Source organism: Orbicella franksi, chromosome 12 (genome assembly GCF_964199315.1).
Source record: "Orbicella franksi chromosome 12, jaOrbFran1.1, whole genome shotgun sequence".
Taxonomy (NCBI): Eukaryota; Metazoa; Cnidaria; class Anthozoa; order Scleractinia; family Merulinidae; genus Orbicella; species Orbicella franksi.
The window spans coordinates 16446262-16458761 of record NC_138156.1 but is presented as its reverse complement, the minus strand read 5'-3'; the positions used below and the strand labels follow the sequence as shown (position 1 = coordinate 16458761).

At 38.6% G+C, this 12500-nt stretch overlaps 1 protein-coding gene, 1 long non-coding RNA gene and 2 pseudogenes across 3 annotated transcripts in view; all 4 read left to right on the top strand.

Annotated features, from left to right (window-relative positions):
• The window catches only part of LOC145462453 (uncharacterized), a 31507-nt pseudogene extending 19117 nt beyond the window's left edge, over positions 1-12390 (top strand).
• Positions 1-12500, top strand: part of LOC145462502 (uncharacterized) — a 212152-nt gene that overhangs the window by 49519 nt on the left and 150133 nt on the right. The window lies entirely within an intron of this gene.
• Positions 1-12500, top strand: part of LOC145462452 (uncharacterized) — a 28282-nt gene that overhangs the window by 3589 nt on the left and 12193 nt on the right. The gene's annotated exons all lie outside the window — the stretch shown is intronic.
• On the top strand, positions 387-8692 carry LOC145463105 (neuromedin-K receptor-like; annotated as a pseudogene). The gene is made up of 2 exons (XR_014041290.1): positions 387-697; positions 6239-8692. The product of XR_014041290.1 is annotated as a neuromedin-K receptor-like (transcript).

Genomic DNA, 12500 nt, shown 5'->3' with positions numbered 1-12500 from the left:
AACTTTTGAGACATCTATTTGATTAGTTTTTGATAGCTTTTATTTGAACCAATCAGCGTTCACAGTCTTTTAGTCTTCTTGGAGGCGAAGTTGTCAAGTTCTACTGCGGCTTTTATTTTAATTTTCCCAGTTGAAATTAAGGTCGTCAGAAAGTTGCCAAAACGTTGGCTGAGACAGTAATATGGATCATTTTAGCTGTTGTTGGACTTTCAAGATGGCTTATTGCAAAACAAAATATGCGAAGCCACATGAGGTGTTTCTTATCTACGATTTCAGAAAAGCAGAAATACATTGAGAAATGTACCTGCATGAAAGCAGAGTGAGGTTGCCAAGCCTGGGAGAATTTTGAATAACAATCATCATTTGGACCAGACCCTTTGTTGGCTCAGCTGTTTCCTTATGTTGTTGTATGTAAAACATATAATAGAAGAAACTTCTGTATAAACCAAACTTAATTACCCGTTCCCAGTGGGGAAGCTTAAGAGTTGGACAACATCACGCATCGCAGGTCAACCACAAGACCAATAAGGAGTAAAAACAGCATCTTCAATTTCACGAGGGAAACTAGATTATCTCTGCTAATCCTAGATAACACCTGACGATAGGGAGCTTCAACCTATGAAAGTTCGCGCCAAAGAAGCCATGCAGTGACACATTGAGACTGAAGGAAACTACAAACTTGATAATCTTGACGAAGGTAGGCGTTTTTGTTCCATAAATCTCTCGAACTTCCTGTTCTTAAAAATTCCTTGTTGTATTCTTGGCAAGATTCTGCCACGGGCCATGATAGATACAACTCGTTCATGTTTCTTGATCGAGAGTAAGACATACTAATTACATAATTATTTCACACCGGACAAATGTTTATATCCGCGGCTTGCTGTTTAACGTGTCCATTCATTCATCTAACCACAATAATTAATATTTTTGGAACAGCAAAACGGGTACATTTGCTTTACGTATAGTGCTTTCTGGCTTGTAGACCGCTCAATTTGAAGATTTTCGGTCGTCAGCGAACTACACAACATGCACAGTTGTGAAAGTAAGGTGCTTGTTTGGTTTAGTAACGGTTTTGTGAAATTTCCTGTCGTAAATGCTCCAAAAAAAATAAAGCGGAAAAAAGAGAAGAAAAGAAAACTTTTATAAGTCAATTTGCCATGAAATACTGTAAGAAAAACATAGGAGGGAAATTCAATCATTTTCTTGTCATAACAAACAAGTTGCCAAAGTAACGGTATAAACTGAAAAAAAATTGAATAACAAAACAGAAAATGTATAAGTCTCGATTCATGTTAAGACTTTTGTAATGCTCGACGTTTGATCGTAGCCTTTTCGATTTTTCTGATAAAGCTTATCTCCGGTTTGAATGCCTCATCGGGCCTGAACATTTGCACACCCCGGTCTTCTTTGCAGCTGCTACATCGGTCGTTGTGCAGCGCTTCTTTCCACAGAACAAACCGATTCGTTCACCGGGTAGGTCATTACCCCTCCAAGAAGGCTAAACAACTTAATAAATTAATTCTTTTCTTTTTTCTTGCTTCTTTTTTTAAATTTCGAATACTTTCATAGCCTCATTTCAAATTGGCTAACAAATATGCTACACAACTCACATTACAAGTGAATACATGAAATATCATATATTTCAACTGCGGAGAAAGATATGAAGACATGATTGATGATTGCAGTTACACACAAGTTAAGCAGTTGTGAAATTAAGCCTGAAAAAAATTCGGGCTTGAACGGGATTCGAACCCATGACTTATGCGATACCGGTATCTTTCTCGGCAGTTCAAATATATGATATTCCATATATTCACTTGTATTCTTCACTATCTACGGGACTTCACAACGTGACCGGCTCCCAGTTGGCTTGATAGCTCAGTTGGTAGAGCACTGCACCGGTATCGTATCCCGTTCAAGCCGGATTTTTTTTCAGGCCTAATATCACAACTGCTTAACTTGTGTACAACTGCGATGATCAATCATGTCTTCACACATCTCACATTCTAATATCTTGTCTGTAATCATGGTTACACTCGATAAAAACGAGAGGTAGCATCGAGAAATGTTGAATAATGCTGGTAGCTATTATTAGCCACCTCATAAAGTTCTCTTTTTTTTGGTTTGCATCGTAAAATAAAATTAAAATTTTGGGGCGGGCTATTTGACTTGTTTGGTAAATGAACTTGTTTGGAGAGTAATTATCCAGAATGCCTTCCCCTTGCTATGGATACAAAACTCCTTAGTTTTCTTCAAGCTTCTTCGGTTTTGGAAAATTGTTCCCAAAACAGAACACGTGCATTATTAATATTGTTTATGCCATGAAAAAAAGACGGAAAAGTGGACAAATTCTGCCAGCCATTGCTAGATCTCCAAAGGAAAATGTTACGAAAATTACGTAGACAGCTAAACTTAAAACAGGAAGCTATGGCTAGGGTAAGTACATCGAAAGAAAACTGGAGTAAACCAATTTTCGCGCCATTAATGTGGTGCTTGCCCGTCATGTCTCACGCAAACAATCGTTCCCAAAACAATTCAAACTCCGTAAACTCTCACGACATTTTTTCACCAAATTTGCCATAGGAGTAGAAAACTCTTTCAACTCTCTTCTCGGTGTTTGGAAATGTGGTCAAACACGGTCTTTTGTGTTTGATATATTACTTACAGGACGATAATCTTTATAAATAGTGTAATTTTGATAAGCTTCTGTGAAATATTAGTAAGTCTCAGTCATGTTTTGTCTCGCCATTGATGTGTAACCAAGATGTTTTTCTAGAGAAAAGTCGCTAATATTTTACGAGAAAATTAACTCAGTCCAAAATTTTAAAATAAGCAGCTTGGCAAGTAAGATGGCCCGACCTTATATGTCGAACTTTCAAACATGAAGGTACCACTTTTGAAGAAAATAACTTATTTTATAGCTTTATGACACTATGCGCCATTGTCACTTCCTCTTAGGTGCTTATGACTTTTTTTTGGGAGATAATTTATGCTAATTGTGCGCATAACTTAAACGTTATTGAACAATAGCTGTAAAGTAATAATACGTGGACGGTCCATTATTACAAAATGCACTTGTAGCAAACATCTCACTGAAATTCAGTGACAACTAATAAAAGCGTGGCCATTAAGACCCATTAACCGACTTCGGTGTTTTCAAAGCCAAGAAGAAGAACAATTCAGGTGCTCTTGTTTTCTTAGTGTTTAACTTAGGTCAAAGTCTTGCTTATCCAGTAATTATTTCTCGTTGTGAAACTTTCATAACTAAAACGTTAGGAAATTGAAATAGTGAAATTTTTTTTTCAGGGCTCGGTTTTGAAAATTTGACAATTTAAAATGCTCAATCGAGAATTTCTAAGGTGAAGACGGGCATCAGCCGGACCTTGACAGTGCGTAGAAAACACACCGTTAAATTTCAATCGGCTCGATTACTGGAACTAACATGTCTTTGGACTTGAAGCATTGCGGGCAAACTGAAATCATCAATATGACCAAAGAGCTAAACAGAACTGGTCTGAATAGGTTTTTATAAATAGAAAACTCTGACAGTAAGTACTTCAGCAATACAGTTTTGACTGCACGTTTTACAGCTGTATTAAGGTATCATGATAGGTGGATTGACAGCGTTTGGAAATCGCGCTCTTACGCTGGCGCTTTGAAAGAAAACCCCCTCAACTTATACATTTTCTGAAAGCGTAATAGATATAGAATACAATCATATATTTGAAATTTTCGAAAAAGTTATTGTCGCAGTGATATTAAAAGAAATACCCAGAAACACTGCTATGCTTAAACTGGTTCGCCTCCGCGCGTGAATTATCGGGGCGACGCGATTTACATCGGAAATGTTTTCTCACACATCACCCTCAAAAAGGGTGTCTGCGATTTTCCAGATGTGGTGTGGGTTTTGTTCTACACCCTCCTAAACTTTGATATTTTCAATGCGGACGTTTCCTACTAAAGAGGCCATAACTTTGAAACGGAAGCGAAATTAAACAAAGCCCGACACTCCTTTTCGAAGGAGGTATTCTGGAACATACCTGCCGATTTTCAGCCAATTCCATCGGAAGATGCGCGTAAACGAACTAAACATGTTCATCATTATATGCAGTTTTATATTTATCGAGAAAAAGACGAAAAACCTTTTATGAAATTGGTATGAATAGGTGTTAAAAATCCCTTCCGCACTGCCAGATGTCGGCATGGGTCAGTTTACCACAGCAATGGGTTATGACAACTTGAAATAAACCGGCAGAAGACTACAATTCTGGCGTGAAAACCCGTCGCGGTGAAATCGTCCGAGAAGCGACAAACTACAAGTTTAACTGCCGTGATTTCGTCGGCGGCATTTGTATTACGTTGCTTGAGTTTAGGCTTCTTCGTTCTCCCGACATGTTTTGAAACCATGCCTCTTGAAGCCAAAAAGAGGATATCTCGAGGTCTAAATTGTCTACATTTACATCTGCGCTTGACTCTCTTGTTGTGGAAGTTTCGGAATCGCGTCCGTTCTACAGCAATTTCGTGTGACTAGCACTTGTTGTATTTTGTCCTTAAGCTTCATTGGCGGGATTAGTGTCCTCGAGTTCCTTCACCAATTCTTCTTGGTTACAGTGCGACCCACGGTCGCTCAGAGCCAAAGATCTTGTTCGACGCTGAACCTGTGGGTTCCACCAGATTTTCGTCTCTTCGGTTTCTTCGAAGACGAAAATGGGTAAGACGTTTTTGACCTGACATAAAGAAAATTTGACAAGAACGAAAGCTAACTTGCGATGAAACAACCAGATCGAGATTAGTTGGCGTGCACAAATGAAACATCACACCGTAATTCGCATTACATGTGACAACTGACGGTAAATTTTTATTAGAGGTGTCAACGCGCCGTAGGGGGTTAATGATATTTAAAAATAGTTTTTTTTTCTTTATCTTCATAAAAAGCCTTTTTCCCCATTCTTTTTGCAAAATATCTATCTCAGTCTTTTCAGTTTGAACAGCCAAAAAAAGATTTCTCGCATTTTTCGTAAAAATCCACTGACCATGATACCTTAACATTTGTATCTCTATCCACGAGATTTGACCACTCTGCCAATTATAATTCATCGACAAAAAGAATAGAAAAAAACCGCAGCAGTAACTGGAGAGCATGCTAAATGTCTCGACTCGGATATCGCCTTCCGTTAATTAGTAATATACCCACTATGTCGGTTCAACCTCTTGGTCAGTTTTATTTATGAGAACACAAAATTTAAGGCAGCTGAAACAAAAATAGATTTTTTTTCTTTTATCATGCAACTGACAACCTGATAATTTTTACATTTGAAGACAATAACATTGTTGAACATGCAAATTAGTGAACAGTTCCGGGCTCGGCTCTTGCTAGATATCATCTTGTTTTAAAGAAACATTAGACAACCAAGGAAAACTATATACATGTATAATTCATAAACAGATTTAGATCAGTCTCAAACTAAGGGAGTTGTACATTGTGTGCAGTCAATTTAACGGTTTATGAACTCATAATGTTTGTCCACAGCTTGAAATTTCCTCGCGTCTAGAATGGCCTCACACTCCGTAAGTGTTCTAGTGTTATGAAAACGTGAAATTTTAAATTACTCCGTTGATGTTCACGGCGAATCAGAAGTCAGCTGGTGGCTGAAAAATGTACCATGACACCTTAATACAACTGTAGAACGTGCAGTCAAAAGTGTATTGCTGAAGTACTTACTGTCAGAGTTTCTATTTATAAAAACCTATTCAGACCAGTTCTGTTTAGCTCTTTGGTCATATTGATGATTTCAGAATAAGAATAATTTCAGAATAAGAATAATTTTCTAAACATCACGCAAATTTTGGAAAATCACAGAAACCCTTCTTTTTTTCATCGAGAATTGAACCAGTTAAAACTTCCGTTCATAGAAAACTGACAGCACGGCTATGAATACTAAAAGAGACTGAAAATTCATTTACAATAGCTGGGCTATACCTAACTTAAAACAATAAACACTGACTAAAACAACTTACAATCGAAACGTTGGAAATTAATAGTACTTTCACAAAGGACACATACGTATTTTCCTTTAATGAAATCAGTAATAAATGTATTCTATCCGGCGTTGTGTCGAGGAAGTTGCTCAGTACAGCTACCGACGATTAGGCTGCTTGCTGGGCAAAATTGGCGCGATTGAAAAAAAATCGAAACCGATTTAGAAGCTATTTGAATTCATTTACTTTGTTTACATAGAAAGTTGGTTGGTCACTGAAGCCAGATCGACAAAGCATAGACTTCTCAGGCGGAACAACAACTCTGCATCCTGTTGCTTCAGTCTTGGCGGCTTCTACAACTAATTACGAGCGATCTGAGTCATAAACTTTAATTGGTGTGATACATTTTGTGGTTCTCAGCGATCAGTTGTGCCGAAAATAACAGCACGAAAACAAGGAAGAGGAACAGTTGAGCTTACACGAGGCGATTGAGAGTGGCCAGTGCATGAGCGAGGTTGTCAAACAAGTGAACGATTCATAATTTTCGACTAACATTCACTAGCTCGTTTGAACCATGAATGCAACGGTAAAAACAGAACAGAACAGAACAGACAACTTCATTGATGAACCATTAGCATCGTTCTATGTTCGTGTTGTCTTGTTTGCCTTCATTATGCTAGGGAGGGTACTTGGAAATGCCGTGGTGTGTAAATCCATTTTGTCGTTACCTACTCGTCAACTTCTATTTTCTTATTACTTGGTGACTAATGTTTCCCGTTCTACTTCGTTTATGACTGGTTGAATCATTGGCCTTTTGGTGACGTAGCCTGTAAGCTGGTGTTTCCCATTCAAATGACGGCCATGTTTGTGGAGACTTATACGCTAGCTTTCATTGCGGCTTACAGATATCGAGTGATAGTCTCCAGTTGCCACCAGTTAGCCTCTCGTTCGCTAGCCAAAGTGTTGCTAGTACTTGGTTTGTTGTGGGTTGCCGCTTTGATAGTTGTGCTGCCAGTTGGAGTGATGCACGCCGAGATCAAGCTCCCGTCTGGACAAAACCACAGTAGAGCCCTGTTCCCTGGTGATACATCGCAAGATGCCTCAAGACACACTAAATACTCTATTGCTCGTTTCATCGTGAGTTTTGTTGTTCCGTATCTCATTATCTCGATATCGTACGTTGCTGTGGCTGTCAAGATCAAAACCCACGTGACTGAGTTAAATGCAACGCGCACAAATGGTGTAACCGGAGAGGATCTACCGCCTCAAAATGGACATGCCCGATTCATCGAACTAGAAACAATGGAAGGGAATGCTTGGGTGCAGAACGAAAACGGAAAGAAAACCAAAGCAAAACGTCAAACTGGTAAAGTTGGATGTCCAAGGCACGCCTTGCCTCCCGTCCAAGCCGTCCGAACAAGAGATGATTGCAGTAGTGTCATGAACTTCGAAGTGGACATTCTCAGAATGATCTATTTGATCATACTTACTTTTATTGTTTGTTATATTCCTATCCAGGTTGTGTTTATCTACGAACAAGTAAAGGGCGGGCTATCTGATTGGCCATATTACATTATTGTAAGGAGGTATGCGTTCCTTCTGACTTGTCTTCCTGGGGCATTTCATCCTATTCTATATGGAACAATGAGTAAATTTTACGCTAAAGCGTTTGCTACACTGGTGTCGTGCCATACGAAGTGAGCTGCCTTAGACATGCGTTTACACTTGATCCCGGCAAATTAAACCTTGCACATATATCTTTTAGACCTTGGAGTAAATTGCCAGCTACGAACTCGCGCAGAAACAATACTTAATTGCAAACAGTGAAGAAGGAAATTCAAAGTCTACCCTTGTTCCAAACGCTTAACGTAAAAAAGATACAAAATATTAAAAAACAATAAACTGCAAGGCTGATACTACTATTAGATCTCTTGTAGATCCTACGTTGGCAGCGTTTATCGTATGCGGTCCCTTGCAGTTTCTGGTTTTTCATTTATGTATCTTCGGACCGTACGTCTTTCAGATCCGATACGCTAAGTTTTTAAAACATGGTGCTTGCCATGCGGTTCAATGTTTAGGCTGGCCTTGTCCAGCCACATTTATTTTTTGCCTTTCGAGGCACCAATCGTGACACTTTGTCTCCTTGCGACCTGAAACACGTGATGTGGCAACGCATGTTTCGGGGCGCAAGTGAGTTCAAAGTACAGAACTTGATATAGTGAACGGGTCATTTTGCAATTTATGTGCGTTGGCTATTGGGCTGGCGTTACCTATCCTCGTTACACAGTGCTGACGAGTCCCAAGAGGGACGAAATAGCTGTCCACTGTTGCGATCCTGCTTTATCGGTTCTTGCCATGTTGGTGTCTCGAAACGTTTTTCACGTAGTATCAGCCTTGCAGTCTATTGTTTGTCTTTACATATTTTTTTGGCTAATCAGATCTCTTGTAGATCCTACGTTGGCAGCGTTTATCGTATGCGGTCCCTTGTAGTTTCTGGTTTCTCAAAATATTAACGCATGGTAATAGACCTTATCAGAAGTTGATGTTGCTAAAGGTGTCAGAGAGGTAATGCAAGAACTGTTTTTTTTCCCCGACGGCCCTGGGGCGAGAGGTCTTTTGAGCATGAATGCGAGGCCCATTTTTTGCGAAGAAAATGCTGATAGGCTGCATAACTTAAACTTTATCAGTGCCAACATCAATCAAAGACTGGTTGAACTGAATGAATGAATAACGTTTATTCACGAATTCTAACGTACTTACAGCTCACAAATTAGTTTTAAATGTGAAGAGAGGATGCGAGTCAGTGACACGATTATACTGAAATGCTAAGTTGACCTCAAAAAGGTATTAGATATCCCCAGTTCTACTGAATAATCATCCTGGTTGTATCGCCGACTTACTTCACCTGTGTTAGATTTGTAACAATCGTTAAAGAAAGAGAAAAACATTTTCCATGTCTCTATCGAGTAACAGGAACACGAATAGAGTGAAAGTTAAGGATAACCCGTGAAGAAATGCAGAGGGAACACGAACCTTAGGTGAGCGTTCCTACAGCTTTTCCGAGTTCTCGCAGACTTTCACTAGTCTACACCAGACCTGAGGCTTGTCCACATATTTCATTTTAGAGAGAATTCCAATACCTTGAAATTTTTTCCGTCTAAAATCATTTAAATGTGCTTCCCAATTCAGCTTGAATATCTGATTTACGGTGGTATGGTACCCTCAAATGGACCAAAAAGTTTGCTTAAATATGGTGAAGAAAGACCAATTGTGTGCTATTGCACTCAAGAAGAGAAATTAAATTTCTAGAGTTTTACTCAAAATGGTTGCTATGGAACATGGAGCTACAGCCTTTTGAGGTAGTGTTTTACAGTACTGACGCCAACACTTCCTGCTCTTTTGCAAAACAAGATTTGAGTGTCAAATAAGCATATCGTGTAAGTTTCTGTTTTGTTCTGTGCAATGAACCTAAGTTTTGACAGTTAACTCTTATTTTCAGTGCTTTTTACAGGCTTTATTTAGAAATAACCTTATTTTTTACCACACCCAGTGGACAAATCATCTCATGTCAAGTGACAGACGTTAAAATGTTACGATTTTTTGGTTTATAACATCACGACACTATTGGTCTTTGATGAGCCCAAGTTTCGGGAATTCTACGTAAATTCCTTGCAAAGTAGAAATGTTGGCGCGAAGTCAGTCAGTACAAAAGTAAACTTTTGAGAAAAATGCACTTTAAGTTTCTTACATAAAGTATTAAGCATTTAACGAGCCACAAATAGCGGGGGGGGTGGGCAGATTGGATCTCGGGGGAGGGGTGCAATGGTTGTTCTATTTCGTAAAAAGTTACCGCAGTTGTGGGAAATATTCTTTTTCATAAGGGAAATGAATTAGCCTGTGATGGCAAAGCTTTTCACAACTAATCATACCAATCGAGTTGTTCATGTCTTCAAAGTTTTTTCTAAAAAGTTTCGTTCATGTTTGTTAAAACTAAACCATATTTTTGGTCACGTTCTTATAGCAAACAGTCGTTGTTATGGCCGTTGCTACGTGACAAAACTTATACCACTGTGTACTTTCCTTAAATTTCACACTCATCTCGAAGAAAATTCAGCAAGATCGTTTCAGAGTTTTTTTGACAAGTCCAGTGGACATTTTGAGTGTTTGTAGGGCCTTTGGGTTTGCACTAGTCTATGACAGAACAATTTTTTTTAATTTTTTTAACGCGAAATGTAATAACTTTCCAACGCAAAATGTAACAACTATTTTAACGCAAAGTGTAATAACGCAAATTGTAATAAGTCCTAAATTGCAAGTATGTTCAACTTAGTCAAAAATTAGTAACAGTATCGTCATTCTGACTTTTCGGAACCTAAGTTATAAATAACCTGTATGCTAGGTCTACTAGTTTTATTATGAATTCTACACACCCTCGAATCAAAATACACGTTGGTTGAACGAGGAAGGAGTGTGCGTGAGGGAGCAGGAGGACCTTGTTTGTGTGAAGCTTTATGAAATTATCCGCAAATGAATGTTCCTTTTTCTCATACAAAGCTATGGCTGACTGATTTTGCCATTGATTGATTGCCATGAGAATGTTAAAAAAACTTTGGCTTCCCAGTGAGGGGCTTACCTTAATTTAAATAACACATGATTGAAAGTCAGCGTAAATTGCCGTGAATCTCTCTGCAAGCAGTTGGTAAAGGGGTAGATATAAAGAGAAAAGTGCAAAAGAAAAATTAAAACCCAAAGATGTACAAAACAAGAGTACAATACGCAAATTACAGCGCTTAAAAACACCCGAGGCCTTGCCCTCGACTGAGTATAATACGCAACACAGCGTAAAAATGTATTATAGTACTCTTGAGCGATCTCACTTCTATTTGGGAAGCCCAAGCTTAAAAATAGCCTTAACAAAGAAACACACTCTAGCTTCTCGCTCTACCGGATCGAAAATCCCTTACACCTCACTGACCCTCTCACTTCAGGGAGGACCAATAGGAAAGCTACAACTTCGATCCTAACCACAGCCTATCCTGATATAAAAAGATCACCAAACAATTATTCGAGCGAGAACGGAATTGAGAAACTTCTCTACCTTTTCCTGAGTAACATTGAATTTAAAGTTGTCACGCTCCAAACAGCAGCTGAAGAAATTCGTGAAGAATCGAAACCGGGCGGTCCTGCTAAAGCAACTATGATGTCAGACAACGAATTACTGCTAAGTACATCTGGTGACGAGGATGTCGACTACACAGCCCCAGAAACGCCTTCTTAATGTCCTCCAACGGACACCGAAAAACACACGGCGGAGGACAAACAAAATGATGCTTACGTAAAAGCATATATACTAAACCTCCGATAATATCATATAAGAGAGACAAATCTCTAAAAGATACGCTCGTTAGAGCGAAAATTTAATTGAAGGCTAAAATGCATCGCTATCGCAATTCACGAGGGGAGTCCGTGTAGGCCTGTCATATCTTTTGCTTTGAACATACTTCCAATTCAGGAGTTATTACATTTTGCGTTAAAAAAGTTATTACATTTTGCGTTGGAAAGTTATTACATTTCGCGTTGATAACTTTATTACATTTTGCGTTGATGTTATTACATTTTGCGTTAGTATTACATTTTGCGGCGATTGTTATTACATTTTGCGTCATTTTGCGGCGATTATTACATTTTGCAGCGTAACACGTGCCAAATTTACCAGATATTATTTTAAGCAAAACAAAGCTCTCTTTATAGTGATAGTGTTTTATGACTATCACGTGATTGCTACACTGCCCCCCACTAAGTTATTGCGTAATGAATGTAAAATTCCTCAATATTACATAAAACGAAGGGAAATTTAGCCCTTTGTCTAGGAATATCATTGTTGGAGACACTTAATGACCTTGTGAGGTAAATAAGGCACCCAATATGACCTGATTTACCATTACAGGCTCATTCATTTCCCTTATGAAAAGGAACATCTCCCACAACTACGGAAGCTCTTACAAAATAGATGAAAAAATTGGGTCAGGTTTAGGGGTACGGTTACGGTAAGGGTTACCTCACTTAGGGTTAGGATTAGCTTTTAGGGTTAGGGTTAGGGTTACCTCACATAGGGTTAGGGTTAGGGTTTAGGGTTAGGGTTAGGGCGAGGGCTAGGGTTATGTTAGGGTCAGCATATCAGTTAAGAAATAGAAATATATGTTTGTTTTAAAGGAAAAAATGAAAGCACTTGACGTTTATTTTGGTAAGTAGCTATAAAAAAATGTTTGCTATAGTGAAGAACTGGCAGCTAGAAGTTATTCACGTCATTTAAAGTAGCCAAACATAGGATTTTACACTTCGAGAACGAAACAGTACTATTTGTTTATAAATACGTTAGAAAAACTACAGGCATAAGATGCTGGATGCTTGAACGCGATAACAAGTCTCCACTTTTATAATAAAGTGATAAATATATGATCATTTAGCCTAAAAAGCTGCACTCGTAATAATTTTACGTTGTTAAGCAACACCAATAGAGT